Below are 19,521 nucleotides of genomic sequence, written 5' to 3'. Positions count from 1 at the left end.
AGAATCATAGAATGCTAGGGATTGGACTTCTAGATATCATCTAGTCCAACCCCCCTGCTCAAGCAGATTCACTTTGATCAGGTCGCTCAGGAACACGTCCAGATGGGTTTTGAAAAACTTCAAGAAAAGGAGACCCCACACCCTCCCTGGGCAGCCTGTGCCAGGACTCCCTCACCTGAACAGTAAAGAAGTTCTCGCTTGTGTTTAAGTGAAACTTTCTGTGTTTCAGCTTATGGCCATTACTCCTTCTGCTGTCGCTGGAGACAACAGAAAAAAAGCATCACCCTATCAGCCTGACATCCACCCTTTAGGTACTTCTAAGTGTTGATGACATCTCCTCTCAGTCTTCTCCAGGCTGCACAGTTCCAGGTCTTGCAGCATTTCCTCCTAAGAAAGATGTTCCAGTCCTCCTGATCATCTTGGTAGCCCTGACTTCTGGGCCAGCTTCTAGGTACCAGCTCAAAGCTGGGGAGCTGTATTAGTGAAAAGGTATCTCTTTGAATTATTAAATTTCACAATTATAACAAGAAAAAAAATCTCTCTGGGAGTGAAAGGAAATACTGAATGAAATAAATCTTCTTGTGTGTGGAATAAACAATTCTGTGTGGTGATGTACCACTTAAAAGTTTTACCCCAAGAATCTGGTAACCCAGGGATACAGCTCACCTGACCAACACTTTCCCCTGTTCTGCTTTACTTTTAAAATGATGATCTGGAAGGGGCTTATGAGCGTGTTTGGGCTTGTTTTCAACACTCAGTTCTCCCTCCTTGTTCTCTACCAGCAGATCAGAGTCTGTCATTCAGACATTCAACTCTTCCTTTCTTCAGCCTCAGCAGCATCTTCAGATAATAATATAAACTGGACCACAGGTGCTGCCATCTGAACAGAATGAATGTGCCTGCCTCACTGCCCTCGTATCTCAGCTTTGCTCACCCTTCTTCTCCCTGTAGCCACAGAAATGACCAGCTGTACCAGCAGACTCTAGTCCTGTGTCTGCACCTCATACTAGGAAATCTGCCAAAGCATTCTCTTCTTCCAGATCAGCTGGAAAAAAGAACCAAAGTAAAATGTGAAAACATTTTTTTAAAAAAATAAGTTGTTCTTAACCTCATCCAGGTGTTTCTGAGGCCCCTGCTCCAAGAGAGGGCTGTTCACAGCATGAAGCATTCCCAGAGTATCTTAGTAACAGGGCACAGCGAGGTGGGTCTGTACTAATTCAACAGGGGGGCAATTCCTTCTCTGACTCAAATCTGAACACCAGTTGGAGTCTAGATGTGTGCAGAAGAATTGTACTGCTGATGCACATTTGGACTCGGAAAAATAACTTCCTGTTTTTTGTAAAAGTTGGGCTAATGACCTGACAACAACTCTGACTGGCTTTTTCAAAGTTTACACCCCCACCTCCTATGCTGCTTATTAATGGTTGTGCCTACAGAAGCCAATGAAATGGTACAGAGACCGGGCTGCCTCATCTTTTACTTTTTCATTCTCCTATGGAAACAGTGGAACTCAGGACAATTGCAGAGTAACAATTCACTCCCATCTATCCTGGATAATGCTATTTCAGAAGTACCATTCTTTTATCTGCCAAGGTCCTGTGGCCAAAACATAGCGTGTTATCTTTGTCTCACTGAATTCATCAGAGCACTGTGTGAAGGTTTGGGTCCTTGTGCTCCTCACATTTGCAAAGAAATGCCAATCCAGACTCAGCTAAGGAAACTCATGCTGAGGAACAAGGAGTAGCTCAGGCAGACTGTGAAAGATGAGACCACCCTTGTTTCACTTGGTGAAATCACCCTGGTGTTTTAGCTGATCCTTGCATGGGACTTTGTCACATGAAAGACTGGATTACACCAGTGAGAAGCCCAGCAAAGTACAGAAGCCCATGTTGAAAAAGACCTTTCCTCTTGATTACTGCTACATGGACTTTGACAAAACACACTGAGTCACTACACCACCACTTTCTGCACCAGCCAGTACACCAGCAAACACCAATGGGCTTGGCAGTGTGAGGCTAGTGGTTTCACTCAATGATCTTAAATGTATTTTCCAGCTGTAACAATTCTATGATTTATACCCATCTTTTTTGGCCTGTATGATGAGTGAGAAAGCAATTTGCCGTGTCTGGTATCTGTTGGGTCTTAAGATACACACTGATTGAATCTGCGGTATGTCTATTGTTCCCTCCCTCAGCAGAGTGTCTTCTGTATCTACAGCTCTCTGATTCTCACAGCACTAACCACATTTCCTACCTCTGAGACAGATGCCACTTTAGCACATTTGATTACAATCAGCAAGTACCATCTGCATTTGGCAATGATGTAACATAACAAACTCGAGTAAAACTATTCATAGGTGTGACTGGTACTCTTGGAAATGCGGTCACTCACACAGGTTTTACTGGACAGCTACACATATCTTTTATTTTTGGATTTTCAGCATCCTTCACAATTTCTGACCAGTTCATTGGAGCTCATTTTTTTTGCTTGTGAAAACATTTGACAGCATTTAGCTTTATTTAATTATTTATTTTTTTTAAACAACAGTTTCCTCCTCTCTGGTTCTTTTAAAAGAAATAATTTCTACAAAAATTTGCCTTTTTGGGGAATTTTGCCTTTTGTAGTGTTGACAGAAGACTCCTACTGAGTACAAAGTCTGGGTAGAGTATTCCAGATTCTGATGGACACATGTGCAGGCATACCCTGGAGCCAAGTAGACTCAGGTGGGCAGCACCATGGTCACCCCTACTGCTCCCTTTTTATTTTTCTTGCCATTGTCAGTGAAATGGCTTTGATATTTTGACCGAATAAGTCAAAGTAATTGTTCATTTTTTGCAGGTAGACGCACACACGCTGGTTAAGTTTTGCATGGAGAAACAAGATATAGCAATATTTGTACTGCAGGTGAAAATACTTTCGATTTTGAGGCTTTTTTTTCCAAACATTAAGAAAATTTAATAACAGATAACCCCGTTCAATCATCTCCATGTGGGCACGCATGCTTGAAAGGATTTTGTTTGTACTTTTACCGTTTCAAGATAAGAAGCTCATTTGTCATTTAAGGAAGAGGAAAATCTTTCTCTTTCCAGAGCAATTAGGTTTAGCGGCAGTTTTCTTAAGTTTCGATTTCTAAGACTTTACAAACTCCTGCCAAGCCCCACCTCATTTCGCTGGAAGAGCGTGCTAAATGGTGATCGGTTTGTGAGGGGAAACGAAACTCTCGATTTTCGACCAGTACCAGCAAAGCAGACGCTGTGATGCTCACGGCCCTCGAAACTCCCCTGCAGCTTCTAAGAAAAAAAAAAAACAACAACAACCAAAAAATCAACCAAAGCAACCCGGGCAGGCACTTCTGCATTCCCGCAAAGGCAGAGCTCCAGCCCCGGGCTGCCAACACCGCGCTGAGCCGCCGGCACTTTCTGACCTGTGCTGATAACGTTACACCTCTGCAGTTTGCTCTGGAATTCTAAATCAAACAAGTGGTTAAGGCCCGTGCGGCCCGCTACTCCCAGCCCCGCTGTGAAGCCACCATGGGCCCGGGGTAGGGACGAGGGGATGACAATGACCGCCGCAGTGGGGCCACTCTATCCCTCCAGCGGGGGTCTCCGTGGTGGGAGACGGCCTCTCTATCCCCGCGCTCTATGGTTGGCGGCCGTCAGCGGGGACTGGGGGGGGAGGGCTGGGGTCGGCGGCGGTGCTGCCGCGGTGCGATTGAGGCTGGCAAGTAAAATGCGGCCGCGGCACATCACCTCCTTCCCCCATCCCGTTCGGGAAGAGAAGACCCAGCGGCCCCGCCTCCCACCTTCATTTGGCTCCCCCTCAGCGCGGCGCAGCGTAGGGCACCGCAGCGACCCCGGCAGCCGTTGCGCGCGCCCCGCCCCCGGCACGCGGCGCTGGGCCGTGAGGGGAGGGGGGCCGCGCGCACGCGGCGAGGGCGCCTGCGCGCGGAGGGCCGCGGTTGGGCGGGGGGCGCGCGTGGCGGCCGTGGGGGCGGGGGCTTGTGGCATCCCTCAGACGTGGAGCCTGTAAGTGCAGAGTTCGGTTAAATAATCCGGTGTGTGGAGGTGGGGGGTTTCCCTTCCGTGAGGGCGGGCGGAGAGGGGCTGCGGTGACAAGGGTGGGCGTCCGGAAGGGAGCGAGGTTGTTGGATCCGCGTTAAATTGCGGAGGGAGGGCTGAGGAGGTGGAAGTGAGTGGTGGGGGTAATTAATTTCTGTACGGTGTTTCAGCTTTAAATCCCCCAGCCAAAAAAACGAAGGGACGTTGTTTAGTCGTCCCTCGTGTTTTGAGTGTCTGGTACGTGAAGCGAACTTTTGTTCCTAAACCTAAGTTGCGTTAATTCGCTTGGTGAACTCGGGTTTTGCTAGTTTAAAGGTGGTATGTCGGGAGATTCTAAAGCCTAATCGAATGACTGGGTGCCTGCTTTAATGTCAGAGCTCGGTTCAAAACCTGCTTGTTTAGGCAAATATGTAGTCCAAAAGCCACCCAGTAGGTCTGCAACTGAGATAGCCATTTTTTTTTCCTTCAGAGGCTGCTTTTTGTGCTGTCTGTAAATGGGACCCTGAAAATATTGTAAAACAACGGATGAGAGCTTCTATCGGTTTTTTTCTTTGCAGTTTTTAACGTATCTAAGAGTTTTTGTAAGTATTGTGCCTCTGTGCCTTTTTTTTCTCTGTTGAAAGTTCGTTTGCATACCTAGATATAACATGCCTCACAGCTGATTGTCATCTTGGTGTCCTTAAATAGATATATAATTTTTTTAGCATGTATGTAGTGCTGCTGAGAGCAACAACAGAGTAATATTTATTTGTCAGGCAGTGAATTTGTGGGGTAAAGTTATAATTCAGATAATCATTTTAAACAGATACAATGCTTCTACAGGTATGCAGTTATAAATAATAGCAAAGGTTTTGGATACAGTGTTACTGGGGCATCTTGCAGCTTTTCTCTTGTATTCATAGAATGGTTGGGATTGGAAGGGACCTTTAGAGATCATCTAGTCCAACCCCCTAGACTTTAGTCCTGTAGTTGACTTCTGAACTCTTGCAGCTAATTTTATTCATCAGGTGGGGAGGGGTGATACTTTCAGAAAAATGGGAAGTGAAAGTGAAGGGTTGGAAGGACACTGCGTTCTACTCTGCTTAAGTATGAACCCCCCCCCCCCCCGCCCCCACGCATTTTCACTCTTCGTCCTGCAAGGAGCTTGAGTGTAAGTGCTGCTTGAGTAAATTGGAGGAGGGCTGTAGAAGGACAGGAGCTCTTTTAAACCTTGAGGCAGTAGGAGTCCACCCATGCCTCACTTCTCCAGTGGGATTTGATGAGATGGGAAAAACAAATTAGTAACTGAGTGTGAGAGTGATACGCTATTTCCCACTGCCTGAAATTTTACAAAGTTGCATATTTTTCAGGTGTAATAGTATCCTGATTCTCAGCGGGGTAGGTGTTCAGAGTTACTTCCACAAGCTCTTGATTAAAATTATTTGTTGCTTGGTTGAGCTAGAACTGTTGGAACCTTTTTGAATTCTGTCAAAAACTATGCTAAGCCAGGACACTACCACAGGATGTGAGTGTCTGCATAAAAATCCATCTGCAAATTGGTTGAAAAACTACATAGTGGAAATTGTGTTCTAACGTGGAAACAATCCTCTAATTTCATAGCTTAACAAAGTCATGCCATCTACACAGTGTCTTGATAGTTATCTTTGCAGAAGGTGTTGACAATTTGTCATAATTACTGAGAAGACTGCAAAAATGATGAAAATAAACGCCGAATCTGTTCATGTCTAAGGAAGTGTCAACTGGAATGAGTTCTTGTGCTGAAGTACCCCCATAAGAAACAAATAATGTGATTACGTTCCAAGTTATGCATTCAGAATACACACACAACTTTATTAATTTTCTTTTCTTTTTTTTCCAGCTTTGTTCATAGATACTTGTAAACTGAAAATTATAAGTAGCCACAGATTTATACTCTTACCTCAACTTCTGTCCTATATTGCTTTAAGTGTTTGTGGTGAACACTTTGGTTTAAAAAACTCATTGTTCTTAAAACTAAAATAGGAATGTGCACTGTTTTAATGTAGCATTTTTCTCAGATGTTACTTTTTGTGCAGGAGAGAGGTGGGTGAGGAATTTGACTAGAAATGTGTTGAAGTTTTTGAGTTTTGGGCTTTTGAGGTGGGTTTTTTTGTTGGGATTGTTTTTTTTTTGGGGGGAGGGTAAGTTGGCTTTTTTATTGTTGTTGATAAGGTGACAAGTTCTCTGACATCTGGCATCCACTCCAGCAAGGCAGCGGCTGCCAAAAAAAGACAGTGGCTGCCAAAAAAAGACAGTATTGCTGAGTTGAATCATGACCTTAGCTTTCCATTATACATGAGATTCCTGTGTTCACAGAAATCTGGTTTACCATGTGCCTTTTCAGGATCTTCCACTGACCTTGGGGGAAGATGTTTTTAACTTGTGCTTTAGTTTTTTAAAAGATACTTATGTGATAAGCAGTTAGGTTGTTAGAGACTGTACCAGTGCTGTTTGCTGTGTGTGTTGCTGCCTCCTTTTGCGCTCAGTGTGACAGTGCTGTCTTTTACAGTGAGGTCAGTGGCTTAGCTGTAGCTGTGTAACAAGAGAGATTGTTCATAAATATGTTTCTTGGCCTGATTGCATTTCCCAGAATACTTAGGAAAGTGAAAACTCTACTGGAGTATTAGAGAAACGCTTGCTTAATTGGCTTGTGCTTGATAATGTTGAGTCACTTGCAGCAAAGGTTCTGTACTTGCTTAGTAAAGAAAGCATAAGCTTTTTCCTTTAGTAATCTCGGAGATCTTAATGATGTTTTAGGACACAGGTAGTGATGTTTTAGGTGCTGAGTATTTGCCAAGAGTTGGGCCTCTGTTTTTCTAAGTGAAACGTGGCGATATAAAAATGTCTGCTGTTTGCTCACCAAATTGTCTGGAAATGTTAGAAGTAACTGTATATCCACTATCCAATATTTGAGATACGTGTAAATCACTGGAACAAGAATAGTAAAGCCAAGATTCCTCTAGGGCCCTGTATTAAGTGAAAATGTAAACTGAAATTTCTTCTGCATTGATGAAATTGTTACCTGAAGTTTGTCTAACTGAAGATACATTTGCATAGTTATGGCACAATAGTTATGACCGCTGTCTAGATGAGTAGTCACAAAACATCAACCAGTTAATCCGAGCCAGTAGAAGTGAGTAGTTACCATCCTTGCCATCAGTAGAGGACAATGAATGTCACGGTATAGCTCATAGGTGCGAGCTGTGGCTGGAGGTAGAGGGTGGAGAGAACTGTGCCCACCTGGGTGTACTAGTAGTCAGGAAATGACACCTATTCTGAGTGAATTGGTTCAGAGGAATCATTAAGAAGCCCTACGTGCTGGATCTTTTAAACCAGTTTCAGATTGGCATTTCACTTGAGCTAATGAAATGCTACATTGGGTGTGGATGGCAAGGTGGCAGCAGGAGTGGCCTCGGTGGGAAGAAGCTAGGACTGCAGCTGTGCTGAACGCAGCTAGTTCTAGTCAGCCCCAAAATACATCCACTACTGGTGAAGGCTGAGCCCATCTGCTGTGCTGGTGTTGCCTTGGGGAAAATGTATTTAAAAAAGGTCAAAATGCTATGTAGCAGCTGTGAGAGGAGTGAGGAGGGGGGGAGAAAAAAAAGTGAGAAACAGCTCTATAAACTCTAAGGTCCAGGGGAGGAAACACTCTTGTTGTGCCACCTCCCTTCCCCACTGCAGCTCATGGAGGGGACCATGTTGAAGCAGATGGACATGCTTTGAAGGGAAACTGCAGCCCCTGGAGAGCCCATGCCAGAGAGCAGATTTTCTGTCGGGAATTGTGGCCTGTGGAAGGGACCTATGCTGGAGCAGTTCATGAAGGACTGTGCCCTGTAGAAGAGACCATCCCTGGACTGGAGGAAAGAAATAAGGAAGGAGTGGCAAAGAGGATCTGCTTGACTGACCCCTATTCCCTCTCCTCTTGCACTGTTGTGGCGTAGAGAGAAGAGGAGGTGGGAATGTAGGAGTGAAGTTGAGTCTTGTAAGATGGAAGTGGGGTGAAAGTATTGTAGACTTGTCTGTCACCGTCCTACTCTGTTTTTAAGTGGCAATACATTAATTTTCTCTAAGTCGAGACTATGTTGCCTGTGATGGTGATCAGTAAGCGACCTCCCAGTCTTTTATCTTCACCCATGAGCTTTTTCATCTTATTTTCTTCTCCTGTCCTGTTGGGAAGGGGGGAAGTGAGGGAGTGTCTTGAGTGTCTGGCAGCCAGAAAATCAGTGACACATAAAGGACAATGGCTTTCATGAATACTAGTGCTCAATGACTGCTGCTTTTGTCCACTGCATTCTCTGTGCAGCAAGTATTTTCAGCTCTGTGACCAGGGATAGCACTCCTCCTTTGAGGTAATGGTGGGTGAAAGAACAATGGTGCCTCTGTTAGGGATTAGGTGAGATACCATCCTGCATGTTAGGGTTAAAGATGTATGGAGGGTGTGATCTTTTTTTTTTTTTCTTTTGTATGAAGTTGTTTTATGCTGTTTACCTGACAGTCATTTCCTCATTTTCATGTGTTGCAATCCTTCTTTCATGATGCCCACTTAGACTAAGTTATGTAAGCAAAGTATCTAGGTTATTTCCTGGCCTGTTTTTTGTTCTTTATCTTTCTTAGTTTGCAATTCAGGGAGTTGGAGCTGCCATACTTTTGTTCTTTTACATTGAGTATCAAGCAGTTATCAGGTAATAAATGAGAAGAAAGGAGCTTGGAGCCTGTGCATCTGTTTGCATTCTTGACACAATTGGAATGTTTTAGCTGGCAGTGGCTGTGGTTTTAATCAAGCCCCACAAATGCATGTACCTTTTTAACTTACATATTTCCTCTTTGAGTTGGTTTGTGGAATATTACCAATTATTGTCTGAAAGTGTATGTTATCATCCTCTTAAAGTAACTTCCTTAGCTGAGCTTTCAGCTTTTTCTACTGATAGTCATATCAGGTCTGACTTTCTTCAGTGGGAAGGATAGACAGAAGATCACAGAAGGTTGCCAGAAACACTTTGTGTCTGTCTCCTAACGTGTCTGTCTCCTCTGTGTGGAGAGGGACATGAGACAGTGATGGTTGAGATCCATGCTGGTCAGATTGCATGTGGCTGACTGTTTGAAACATACACTACAGTTTTCCCACACAACTCTTGTGCAGTCCTGGCAATAAATAAGACCGTTGGGGCATTAGAGGAGACTTCCTGGGAAAGCTTTGAAACATCTGCCTGCTTAGGATGTAGGTGTTGCACAAAAAGTTCAAACAGGTTTGGGTTACAGAAGATGAACACTTGTCATCAGGCTGTACCTATGTTTTCTCTCCTTCCCTCTAACAGTCTTTCTTAGGTGTGTACCCTGTGTATACTCGGGTCTCATCCTTTATATATCTTTTGTCATTATCTGTATATTGACTGGAAACATGAGATATCCCATTCCTTACCTGATATGGGTGCACTCATAAATTCCTCTAAAATAGGAAGGAAGTGTGTTTGTCAGCTTAATATGTAGCAGCTAGGGAGGAGGCTTAGGTAGCTTGGCAGCAAAACTCTTGGTAGCAGCTGTATGCCAGATCAGAGCTCAGCCAGCACGGCTGGCGTTGTAGCACTGCTTCTCTGGTATTCTGGGAGAGCCCCAGATGGGCAGGATGGCAGAGACAGCTTCATTGTTTACCATTCTGCCGATTCTGCAAGGTTGTGGGAGGAATGCTATGGGGCAAAGTGGTGGGAAAAGTACTAGAGAAGGGCAACCTTGTAATAAGAAGTTACCTGTGGTGAAAAAAAAACGGTCAGTAAGCCAGGCTGTTTGAAACACCCTTGTGTAAACTACAGTCTTATCTCTATGGTTGGCACTTTCATCAGCAGGTATGTCTGGGTGATAAGAAGAGTGCAGTGGCAGAGCCTGGATTTCTCCACAGGTATGGACAAGAGGGTGAGCAGCTTGAACTACATAAAAAGAATGGCATCTCTAAGGTTAAAAACCTCTAAATGGAGCAGATACCAAAAAGGCTCCACTAGAAATTATGGTTTGCATTTAAGAATGAACGCCTGAGCAATTGTTTCTATCTGGATGGTTTGTAATTGTAATTATTTCTATATAGTATTGTTTCTGGCACAGGGCTTTGTTAAGATATGCCTGAGTGCCCTCATGCTGTAGGAGGAGAAGAGAGAGGAGAGGCTGTTTGCCATTCCTGTCTGGGACAGGAGCCGAGGGAGGGGCGTGTGGGATTGTACTAGAGCTGCTTAGGGCTGGGGAAAAGCAAGATGTGTTGTTTTTTGGTTTCCCTTCCTTACCCCCCTCCAGTCATCCTGTGAATTTTGAGCTGTCTCTTTTCTGCAACATGTGAGAGGTAACAGAGGTTTCTTTATGGTGTGGGATTTCCAGGGTGAAAAAGTGTCTGCTGCTTGAGTAGAGGTCTCCATACTTCTCCGGAGTGACTGCGCTACAGGAAGAAGGGAGGATGTGGCAGCAGCAATGTGTGCTGCTTAAGTTCTCTTGGCTTTAAATCCTGAGAAGTGGAAAGAGTGTTTGTCTGAGGATTGGGTTTCTTTTGTTCATTGTTTGCTTTGTTTTGTTGTTTGTTTTGTTTTTAAATAGCCTGTGGCATAACCATTTCTCAGTGCAGTTGTTGGGTCTTTTTTACATCAGGAAGAGATAATAGGATTATAAAAGTGTAGTATAAAGGAGGGGTTAAAAACTATTTAATGCCCTACTGAAAAACTAATCTGCTGAAAAGAAGGAAATGCCTGTGAAAGGAGCAGGTTTAGACACTTGTAAAGCTTGAGGACTTGAAGTATCTTATACAGAAATGCTGTACGGTGATCTTTCTACCTTGTCAGTTGTAAAGAATTTGATTCTTTCTTGGAGGATTTAATGAAGAAGATTGATATACTTCTTCATGATACACCCAGAGCTCACTCATTGCTGCTTTTGATTTTGACCTACATAAAATACTGAATAATGGTCTGTTTAGTACAGAGCTGATAAATGCAGTCCCAAGGAACAATTTCATGCTTTGTTTCCTGCTTTAACCTATGAGGGTTTTTAAAGTTAGGTTGAAGTGAGTCCTTTTTGCTGCTGAACCAGTTCTGCTGCCTGTGGAATTTGTTGTGCATGGGCTTGAGGAAGTTCTGAGGACTTGTGTAAAACCCTGCATGATAAGAAATCTGTCCTTACTGCTCAGTTTGAAATAGGTAGAGGCAGAAAGTTGTTGTAAATTACTTCCATTTGATGCATGGAAACATAATTTGTATCTCTCTGGAGGTGTCTTGCAGGTGTTAAATATAGTGTGAATTGTTTTAAACGCAAACAAATGAAAAATAAAATACAGGCATCTAGTGTTCTCACTGATTATTTGTATTGTTAACTGTGACTTTTTTGATAAGTAGTCATGTGAATCTAGGATTTAGCATAGTTGCCATAAGGACAGTTTTTATCAAAAAATGTATCGGGGGGAGAAATAAGTGAGTGGAAAATAGTGAGTTTTTATCAACTCCGATTACATGTTGGAGTTACATATTGGAAGGTAACTTTCCTTCACTAATATTTGGACCAGGGCTACCAGTCATCAATATGAGCAATCTTCTAGTTGCTTCAACTGGGCTGCTACACGAATGGGTAGATTTACCTTGTAGGCTTTACATGGGGAAGCATGTCAAAATCCAATGCATGTATATTTCTGTTGGGAAAATCTTGAATGGAAATGGATAGAGTTCTGATCTTCCTAGTTTGTCTCAGAGGAAGTTTTGTCCATACTGGAACCTTGCTTATTATTTTGAACTTCCTGAATGGAGAGGGGCAAGTTAGGGCTTTGTATTTGTGCCAACAGGGTCAAGGATGTTGGGTTCTCCTGTTCATGAAAGAGTCATACAACACTGCATTTCTGATCAGATCCTATAGGTAGCGTATTCTGAACACTGCCAGGAGCCTTGGAGCAAACAAGTAAGTTTTGGCATGTGTTTCAAAAAACATAGCAGTCTACAGAACTTAAGTTGGAAGACAACTGCAGACCACAGGGACAGCTATTGGTATAGCTATGGTGTTTGGGAACACAGATTGTGTAGTATTTTTGTGCCTCAATATGATCATGGATATGTTTAGGAGTCTGTTTGCAGCGTCTGTCTGGATGTGAGTATGTCTACATGTAGAGGGAGACCTTTCTCATTTTTCGTTGAGTTTGGAATTCTGACTGTAGTGGGTCTGGGACGGTAGTGATTTTCCACAGCAGCTCTTGCAGTGCTGTGCTTACTGTTGATATCAATATTATGACTACCGCTTGCACAACATCAGGGCTGTCCCTCCAGCATTCCTTCCCCCACCTTCACCAATAGCTGTGGGTGGGCATGATCTTGGGAGGGACTATGGCCAGGACAGCTGACCCAGGCTGACCAAGGAGATATTCCATACCATATGACGTCAGCTCAGTAATATAAACTGGGGGAGAGGAGCAGGAAGGGGAGGCGAGATTCATTTCTGGCCTTCCCAAAGCAACCGCTACGCGTACTGCAGCCCTGCTTCTCGGGAGGTGGCCGGACATCGCTGCTGATGGGAAGTAGAGAGTAACAGCTTTATCTGCTTCTGCTTTGCTTCCCGCGCGCGCAGCTTTGCTACTTATTTATTAAACTGCTTTTATCTCAACCCACGAGACTCCCATCTTATTTTCTCCCCTTCCCTGGCTTGCTGAGGAGGTGGGGGATAAAGTGGTGTGGTGGGCACCTGGCATCCAGCCAGGCTCAAACTACCACACTGACAGATGCCATATTTGGTAAACTGAGGATTTGTTGTGTTAAAAGTTAAAGGAATTTGACAGAAAATAAACCTCCTTGCATTCCAAATTATCCTCAGATATCAGAGGGGTTGAGGGTGGCTGGGCTTAGATTCTCAGTGATGCCTAATTTGGTATAAGTCTGATTGCATTCAGTATATTGAACTATCATGATTACAGATGCACAAATAGCACAATGTACCTTGAGTCCAGTCATGTTCATAAACCAGCACAGCCATGTATTTGGTCACGTTCAGTAAGAACTCTCACAGTTAGATTTGAAACCCACCTGCACGAGTTCCTGTGTGACTTACTCTAGGTGGTCCTGCTCTGTCAGAGATGTTGGACTAGAAGATCTTTTTCCAGGTCCCTTCCAACCCTTAAGGTTCTGTGATGATTCTGTGGCCAACATCCAAGGCTGCAGGTTATGTTACCTAGGAAATTATTGTGGAACAGATACTATGCTTATTGGCTGCGTGGTACCCAGTTTCAATAAGTCCCAATAAGTCACGTCTAGTAATTATTCAGCAGGAGGCTTTTGGTTTTTTTTGTGTTTGTTTAGTTTTTTTTTTTTTAAATAAATTTCATAGATTTTGAAGTGGCTACTGTGATGTTTTTTAACTTTTGGCCTGCAGTGCTGTGCCCTTCTAGTCATGTGTAATTTTCTAAATTAGGTTTGGTTATGCTTTGCTGAGAATTCGTTTCAGAAATGTTGCACTCTGTGTTCCTATGGAAGTTTCTTGCTGACTTTGAAGGTTAATTATGAGAGCTCTGAGAAGAGTTTAGTTATGAGGGAGAGGGAAAAAGCCTGTTGCATATTTGAGCGTTAGTCACCCTGAGTTACAAAGTATAGAAAGAAGAAATATATTCCACTATCATGGAGATTTTGTGGCAAGGTTTTTTTAGTATTGAATTATTGTTTGCACGTGTTCTAATGTCTTACTGGATCTTCTTTTTTATCCCTAGCCAATATATCAGCCACAGTTTAAAGGGTATCAAAGATGATGAAGAGTTTTTGTAAAAATACATATATAACAAGATGAAAATGAGGGAAAATGTAAGCCTGTTGCTCAGTGGGACAGGGGGTGTGGTTATGCAGGATATGGAAAAGGCTGAGCTACTGCATGCCTTCTTTTCCTCAGCCTTTACTAGTAAGACTAGGGTTCAAGAATCCCAGGTCACAGAGGTCAGGGCAAAAGGCTGGAGTAAGAAAGATGTATCCTTGATAGAAGAGGATTACTTAAGAGGTCAGGCAATACTTAAGCAAACAGAATGTACCTTGGTCCATGGGCCATGATGGGATGCACCCATGAACGCTGAGGGAGCTGACTATCATTGCAAGGCTGCTCTTGATAATCTTTGATCAATCATGGTAGGGGGGTTTGACTAGATGATCTTTTGAGGTCTCTTCCACCCTTCAAGACTCTGTGACAGAGAAGCACCTGAAAGCTGGAGGAAAAGAAACATCACTGAGGGAACTATAGGTTGATCAGCCTAACCTTGATACATACAACTGAAATACAGGAGGTTGTATCTGAATGTCGGGAAACACTTCTTCTGCTGTGACCATCACTGAGCTTTAACACGGTTTGCCCAGGAAAGCTGCAGAGTCTCCATCTTTGGAGATATCCAGAAGCCATCTGGACTTGGTCATGGGCAGCTGTCTCTAGGTGGTCCTGCTTCAGCAGGGGGACTGAACCAGATGACTGCCAGAGCTCCCTTCAAACCTCAGCCATTCTGTGATTTCTTTATGTATCCTCAACCTGTACTTAAATTTAAAGAGTTTAATTTTATCCAGTTGGTAGTAACGAAATGCAAAAAGTCTGCTCTGTTATTGAATCACAGAATGACTGTTAGGCTTTCTTAAGGTTGGAGTAGATACTGCATGACTATTCTAATCAGTATTTTATTAAGGCTCTCCATTAATAATGATTTTATGCATGGATTACAAGTCTTGCTTTTATTCTGCTTCTCCAAGTGTGTCTTTTTCACAGCAGTCCCTGGGTCTAATTTTTTTTTTTCTTTAGCAAGGCCCAAACTGTGGTGTTCTTGACTCTGGGTTAGCTGCCTGACTTAGAAAGGCAGGTATTTTAAGCTTGCTGCTGAAAGATGACTTTTTCAAATAGACAGTACGTAGCATGAAATGGTAAACCAGCACCCTCCAAATGGACAGTGATCAAGTTTCCCTTTGATTTCTCTGACAGGCAAGTTTTTATTGAGGCTAAACCTCTTGCTTGTCCTTCTATTTACAGTGACTGTCCTCTTAAGTTCATGAGTTCTCCATCCTTGAGAGTCCTGAAAGTGCCAGCTCTCCACTTTGTTGCTTTGTTGCTCAGTTACATTCATTCATAAGGGTACAGTTGTTCATCATTTGTTAGTAGAATCAGACATGCCTTTTTGTTCACATGCCATTCTTGTGTTTCAGAAAAAAAACCCATCCAAACAGTTAATACCTTTTAACCATGAAGTAATAATATAAGGCACATTGATTAGTAAATTGATTTATATATGGTTTTCATAGAATCATAGAATGGTAGGGTTAGAAAGGATCTTTAGAGATTATCTAGTCCAACCCCCCTGCAGAAGCAGGTTCACCTAGATCAGGTCACATAGGAATGTGTCCAGGCAGTTCTTGAAGACCTCCAAGGAAGGAGACTCCACACCCTCCCTGGGCAGCCTGTGCCACTGTTCCCTCACCCTCACTGTAAAATAGTTTTTTCTTATGTTTAAATGGAACTGTGTGTTCCAGCTTCATCCCATTGTCCCTTGTCCTGTTGCTAGATACAACAGAAAAAAGGGATGCCCCAACCTCCTGATACCCACCATTTATAAACTTATAAATATTAATGAGATCCCCCCTCAGTCTCCTCTTTTCTAGACTAAACAGCCCCAGTTCCCGCAGCCTTTCCTCATATGAAAGATGTTCCAGTCCCTTGATCATCCTGGTGGCCCTGTGCTGGACTCTTTTCAGCAGTTCTGTGTCCCTCTTGAGCTGAGGAGCCCAGAACTGGACACAGGACTACAGATGAGGCCTCACCAGGGCAGAGTAGAGGGGGAGGAGAACTTCTCTCAACCTGCTGGCCACACTCTTCTTGATGCATCCCAAGATGCCATTGGCCTTCTTTGTCCCGAAGACACATTGCTGGCTCATGTGTAGTTCATTGTTTTCCATTTATAATACCCAGAATATTTTCATGCTTTTTACATTTTGAAATGCATATCATATTCTGTATGGAAAATCTCAAAATACCAAACTGCAAGTTTATGAAATATGAATTATGCCCTTCTGTGTATGCATTGGGATGATTTGAAATGTGACTAATGGTTGTGGTCACGTGAACATATTTATGCTGCTCTGTTCAAGTGCTCAAATGTATTTTAAGCAAGAGCAACATTTTGTTGCTATAGAACTTAGTGGAGATGTGGTCTTAGTTCTCACAGCAAATAATTTACACTGCTAGTAATACAATCAGAGTGTTTGTTGAATGTAAGTCCTATGAAGTATGTTGTCCTTTTCAGCCCGGGTTAATCTGGGACCTGTTTGGATTGCGTACTGGTAATGGAGATTTCATCCTGTTGTATGCACTTAGTCCAGCCATACCATTGGTTTATTATGAAGAGATTTCCCCCCTTAGGGGAAGTGCTTCACCTGCTTAATGTTGCACAGTGACTGGGAGGTTATGAAAAGCAGCAATTTAGATTACTCCACGGAAACTTGCAAGTAGAGGTTAGGTGAGCAATTTACAAAGTTTTGATTCCATAATTACATGCTAATAGACTCTAGAAACATAGGGAGATTTTTTACTGGTTATAACCCATTTTCTGCATGAGCCCACTCAAAATTTTTGAGTAATTTTTCTTAATCATAAAAGAGCAATTACTCTCATCTGTTTTGCTGGGCAAACTGGAGCATCTTGTTTGCTGGAAAGTGAATCCCCTTGTTCTGTGCTTTTTCTCTCCCTGAGATTTTCCGCATACTTCTTTTCCTGTTGCTTTTTCACGTCTCAGTCCCCTTGCCTCCATCTGCCTGCATTCCCAGTAGTGTGTTCACGGAGTGGTTCAGTACTTCAGCAATAGCCTACAGCTGTTACGAGAAAAAGCAGAATAAAGATTGGAAATAGTATTGGTTATTGATAACAACCGCAGTCTTTCACAGTAGTGGTGGTACCATCTCCAGCGCTCAGTCAGTACATGTCACATCCTGCACTGTAAGTGAAAAAGGTTGTGTGACAGGTACTGGAAAGAGAACTAGGCTGCCAGGTGAGCTGGTGCAGCTGGGCCCAGGGTTAGCATCATCTGACATCTGTAGCAGGTTGTCAGAAAGCATGCCCCAAAATACTTCGGGCAGACTTCCTCTGCAGTGTATGTGGTGGTTTTGAGACATTACTATTGTATATATTACTATATTATGCTTGCTAGTGTAGCATGATATTATGGTTGAGTGTTCCTTGTCCCAGGGTTATGGTGAAAGGAGTATTGAGTGTTTACAAAAGTATGGCTTGTTGAGTTAGCTGTTAGTTGAGAGTTGTGGTCTCCTAGGGGTGTGTGAGACCTCTGTCAGATAATTCTCTAGTAGGAATTCGTTGAACAGTTGCAATAATGCAGAAGGAGGTAAGTTTCTAATTAGCTTTTCTGCTGTCAGTGTTGGCTGTATAGGAGAGAGAAAAGTGTTGGGGGGATTGTAAATGCACCAAGAAGGTGTGCTAAGTTTGAAAAGCTTTATAACTAAGGCCTGAAATGGCTTTGCATTTGGATATGAAGTCTCTGTTCTGTTGGGTAGTACAGAAGTTGGATATTGTTTTACTGCGTGATAAAATGAATTGTCTTCAGAAACAAGTAGCCAGGCTTATTGTATCTGAAATGTGTTACTAACTGCTCCTCAAAGTTGTTTTCTAGTTGTATTTTACAAGCTGACAGTAGAAAGTAGTAGTGTGCGTGTTATCAGCAGGCAGCTTATGTTTGCTGATCATCTTGATTTCTTTTTCTTTGTGATGTATGTAGCTGTCCTGAACTGTGTAGACTTCCTTGGTTTGTAGGTCAGGTGAATGTTAAGTGTAGCTGGTATTTCCTTTGTGGTTCTGACAACAGAGCTGATGGATGTCAACAGAAGAAAAACTAGTTCTGTTCATTCTCAGGTTTGCTTTGGAGAGTAGTAGAGCCATGCTGTTGGTACCCTACAGGCTGTTCTGATGGTTTCCCATGTGGAAAATCAGGGGAAAGGATGTAACCAAACTAAGCTAATTTTTCTGTGTCTTTTAAAAGAATAATGAGGCAGACACCCATGGGCTCTGCAATGTAATTTATCAAACAGGAAAAATTCATTGGAAAATGTGATCTCAAGGGCCAGGAGATGAGGGGAAGACTAAGAGGAACACAGGCTTCCATTCTTGTTTGTTTTGGTGATTTTTGTCCTTGAGTTCTTGAAGACTACTGGGGGAGGTGGGGGAAGGGAAAGCAGCAAAACCCCTCAAAAAACCCTATGGTTATTAATTTGACTGCGTGGCTTGTTTTTTGGTTTTTTTTTTCTTGTCAAGGCCTCTCTTCTCCTCCCACTCCTCTCTACCTTTTCTTTTCATCCTTCCTTTCCTTGTAATATTTATTTCTCGAGTATAGCCTCCTTTTTTTTTTTTTTTGCCCCCCCATCTCTTCTATCTTTGTGGTTGATGTGGAGACCTGTCACCATTAGTGATAAGGTCACCAGCAACATTTGTGTTGCTTCCTTAGGACACTGTATTGAGTGTGGATGAAGAGAGCAGGTTAGCCATTCCATGTGATGCCTGCTGGGAGGGACAGCAGCTGCTTATTCCCAGCAAACCCTGAGAAGCTTGAGTAGTTACTCTTGCCAGTCTGAGATCTGACTGACTCCTGCATACATCCCTGTAAATATTTGTTAAACTACTGGGAATGTAGAATTAGGATATTCCTTCTGCCTGTGATCTCTCTCCGGGATCTCATGTATTTTGAAAGCTGGTATAAAATAACCTTGCATGTTTTTGCGTTTCTTCTTATTTGAGCCAGACTGTTTTGTGTGCATTGTCTTTTAATCACTGCCTTTTCTTCACTTAACCTCAGTCCTTGTTCTTCTCACAGGTGGCAATTTTCTCATGTGTTTTCCATATCAAAGCTCTCTTTTATTAAAATTTCATTCTTTCGCTGATATGAGATGATAATAATAGACAGAAGTATTAGGATGGTAACTTTATGGTAGTGGCAGTGAAAGGTTGTATGAAAATGGAGGTCTTGAAAAACAGCAGGAAACAACAAAGGACTGGATCCTCACAGACCTAACATTGAAAAACAGAACGTTTTCTTGACTAGCAGGAAGATTTTCCTTCCGCAGCAGTATGTGGTAGAGGAGTGTACTGGTCAAAGACCCACTAGGTGGAACTGGCAGGTAGCAGATCCAGAGGCATGATTTCTGATGCTAGTCAAGGATTGTGGGGTTAACACTGAGTTGTGCAGAGCATCGTAGCATCAATAACATTGTCTTACAGAAGAAAACGGCTTAATTCTGTAGATATTCACGTGGCTTTCATTTTGATGGGGGGAACTAACTTTATTCATAGCCAGCAGAATCTCTTGCACTGCAGCTGCTCTTAGTTTTGGTAGAAATTGAAGTGGTAAAGCCAGTGTATTGCCAAGCACTGCACACAGCCATAACATGGGGTAGTGCCTACACTTTCTGATGGGAGAGGTGGAGAATAC

At 42.9% G+C, this 19,521-nt stretch overlaps 1 protein-coding gene across 5 annotated transcripts in view; it reads left to right on the top strand.

Annotated features, from left to right (window-relative positions):
• Positions 1-3,953: 3,953 nt before the first annotated feature.
• The window catches only part of B4GALT4 (beta-1,4-galactosyltransferase 4), a 31,410-nt gene continuing 15,842 nt past the window's right edge, over positions 3,954-19,521 (top strand). For 2 of the 5 annotated variants that reach the window (XM_062005109.1, XM_062005072.1), the window contains exon 1: positions 10,278-10,401. The gene's annotated coding sequence lies outside the window, so the exon portion shown is untranslated. Of the gene's footprint in view, positions 4,026-4,527; positions 4,640-9,913; positions 9,970-10,277; positions 10,402-19,521 lie in introns of those variants that run through there. The other 3 variants (XM_062005082.1, XM_062005092.1, XM_062005101.1) reach the window with 3 other exon arrangements.

This window comes from Colius striatus, chromosome 1 (assembly GCF_028858725.1).
Source record: "Colius striatus isolate bColStr4 chromosome 1, bColStr4.1.hap1, whole genome shotgun sequence".
Taxonomy (NCBI): Eukaryota; Metazoa; Chordata; class Aves; order Coliiformes; family Coliidae; genus Colius; species Colius striatus.
Note: the sequence above shows the minus strand (reverse complement) of the source record. Positions and strands in the feature narration are given on the sequence as shown.